This window comes from Drosophila virilis, unplaced genomic scaffold (genome assembly GCF_030788295.1).
Source record: "Drosophila virilis strain 15010-1051.87 unplaced genomic scaffold, Dvir_AGI_RSII-ME tig00000004, whole genome shotgun sequence".
NCBI lineage: Eukaryota > Metazoa > Arthropoda > Insecta > Diptera > Drosophilidae > Drosophila > Drosophila virilis.
In genome coordinates this window covers 20584-23427 of record NW_027212782.1, presented here as the reverse complement: position 1 = coordinate 23427, position 2844 = coordinate 20584, and the positions used below count along the sequence as shown (strand labels likewise).

The 2844-nt window shown below is 41.5% G+C and overlaps 1 pseudogene; it reads right to left on the bottom strand.

The window, feature by feature from the left end:
- Positions 1 to 308: 308 nt before the first annotated feature.
- Positions 309 to 2474, bottom strand: LOC138911461 (uncharacterized; annotated as a pseudogene).
- Between the last annotated feature and the right edge of the window lie 370 nt (positions 2475 to 2844).

Genomic DNA, 2844 nt, shown 5'->3' with positions numbered 1-2844 from the left:
AGAGCTGGCATATCGGAAGTCTTTAGCATGGCGAACACGTAGCAAACGCACATTCAGCTTAAATACATGGATAAAATGTCGGACATTAAACCCAGCGGAGAAGAGGAAGACATCCGATGATATGGCTAAGGTAGAACAAGAAAATGAAAAAAAAGCACACAAAATGACAAGAGCAATTTTTACCAAAAATTTGCTGACAAATTTTGCGCTTAACTTGGCTCAGGGATAAAAAAAAAAATTATATTATCACTTAAATTGAAATTGAAGTTGTTTAAAATTTAAAATTTTGCACATATGAAACGGGATTGCTTTAGCTAAAGCCGAAAGCTGCAGCTGCCAGTCCAAGGAGTGCAGGACGCAGGACTCGAGCAGTCGGCGTGTGTGCAAGTATGTGTGTGTTGGTGGGCAAACATTTTTATGCAAAAATATTTTGCATGTCACTACCGAACGAGCGAGGAGGGCAGCGTGTGCTACCGGGCTGTGTATTTGCCACAGACTTTTGCATGCATAACAAGTCAGCGAGACGCCGGGGCAAACGGACGGACAGGCAAACAGTGCAATAAAAAAACTACACACACACACACACACACACACACACACTGTGGCAGACAAAGCAGGGCGCGGGCAGATGGTGCGGTGGAAAAGGCAACGGCAGCGTCAGCGCACAGGAAACGCATACAAAACTTTAGCGGGCGCCCGGGCGCATTTCGTAATCTTTGCAAATAAACGCGTGAAATTCCAAGGCGCACCGCAGTGGCACATGTGCGCTGCTACACAAAGGGGCGGCGGTTGGCAGTTAAGGGCTGTAGGGGTGCGGAAGTGGTGCGGTGCCAGCCGGTCGACATGGGACGTGGCAGCGTTGCGATGCCGCCATTTGGTCGACATGTGCCGCGCCATTTTGGAACACAGCTCACACGCGAAATTGCGCATTCAGATTAAAATTCTTGAATGCGCATTTCCGTTTCCGTTTGTCTGCGTTGAGTAGTCGGATATGCCCGGTATTTTCCTAGCAGCGCCGCTCGTTACACGCATATGACTTTTACTCTGGCCACTGTGGCTCTCCGCTTGCATTTTTCTGTGTGGGCGCTGTGGTTCACTGCAACCTTGAACTGACCCCACAGAAAAGTGGCACAATTGCTGGCATGAAATTTGGTTTCTGAAGGAAACGATGGGTTATCGCAGCAGTTCTTGTTTCAATTAGTAATTTTAAAGGTAAGTTACTTCCACAGATCTCTATGTGATTTAAAAAGCATTTATATATTGGGACAAAGTTGTTTTGCTATCGCATTTTATACAAATTTCACTTATAGAAAAGGAATTCATTGTTTGTTTATCACGTGTTGTTTTCATTAAATTAATTAATTTTTTCATCGCATGTCAAATTAATTTACTTATCAACTGTCGAGTTAAGCTTGCTTAAGGAAAAAAAATTGTTTCATGTATGAATTACCGTCTTAAATTAATACGATTTCATGTGAAGTTTTAATTCATGTTTGATAAACTTTTAATAGCATACATATTATCGTATATAAGAGACAATATTTCCTAGTTGAACTCATAATAAATTTGTTTAAGATATAAACTTTTCAGGTTTTTTAATATTCAACAGCCCTTATTTGTCTGCACACTAAATGAAATAGTTTAATGGAGCCTAAAGACATAATTTGCGTGTTCAAGTAAAATCTTTAATAAATATTTTAGCAGTGCATTATTAGCATAACACAGATTCCTATGTCGCTACACGCTCGTATGAGTAATATAGGTTGCTCAATGGCATATCACTCAAACGCCTCATTGCATTTAATAGCAAAACGCAAGTTGCTTGAAATGCAGAACCTGTTCTCTCCCTATCCTATTGGAGAACAGGCCTTGAGGCCAGCACCACATATTATTGGGACAGAAAATGCTCAGGGTCAGCTGCTGGCCCCTACCGTATTGCGTCTTTCTTTTTGCGTCCCAAACTTGGAAGCCCCAAAACGCACATCAAATAAAAGAAATGGCTTTGTTTGCTGCTTGTGGCATAGAATATCAAGCTGATAAGGGCCAGCAGGAACAGACTGTAGAGCAGAGAGATTCGAGACAGGCGACTCGAGACGGTATGCGGTGTGTGTGGAGCAGAAGGTGGATTCGGAGGCGTTGTGTGTGCTGGCGCATAAATAATGTGACCTGCCTGACTGCGATTATCTGTGAACTATTTTTCACACGTTGCCAGCATACAAAATGGAGCATTCGTTTTCAACAAAAGCAATGCGGCGAATATATGAGCTGCTTGGCTTAGTGAGGCCACTTGCCGCATTAATTTGGTCATGTCTTATTGAGAGAGGGATCCACTTACATTGTACTAAAATAATGAACAATAATATCCAGAGGCGTCGATCGAATGTCGGTCTCATGACTTCATCACTTCTCCAAATGATGTTGTATGTATTTTCCTTGCCGATGCGCTTTGGGCCACTCACTGGCACATGTGTGAAAGTCTGCAAAAGAAAATGTAAAAAATGCGCATGATTAAAAAGGAGGTTCCTCTAAAAATGTTTAAGCCAATTAAAACAAGTCAAGTGAATTTTCACACAAAAACCCAACAGACGTTGCCAGGGCAAAATCCACACGTTGAGGGTCAACAAGACTCGCAAAAAAGAAAAAAAAAACAAAAATAAATAAATGAAAAAAGAAAGGAAAAATGAAAAAATTAACAACTGTTTGCACATAAAATTAATTAATTTTCAACAAAAAACTTTTCATTGCATAACGTTAGGCGGATTAACTACAGACGGGCCAGGGACCGACCAGGGCTTGGCTATATAGAGACATCAGACATCAGTGGATTTTCGACAGCATTTTGTC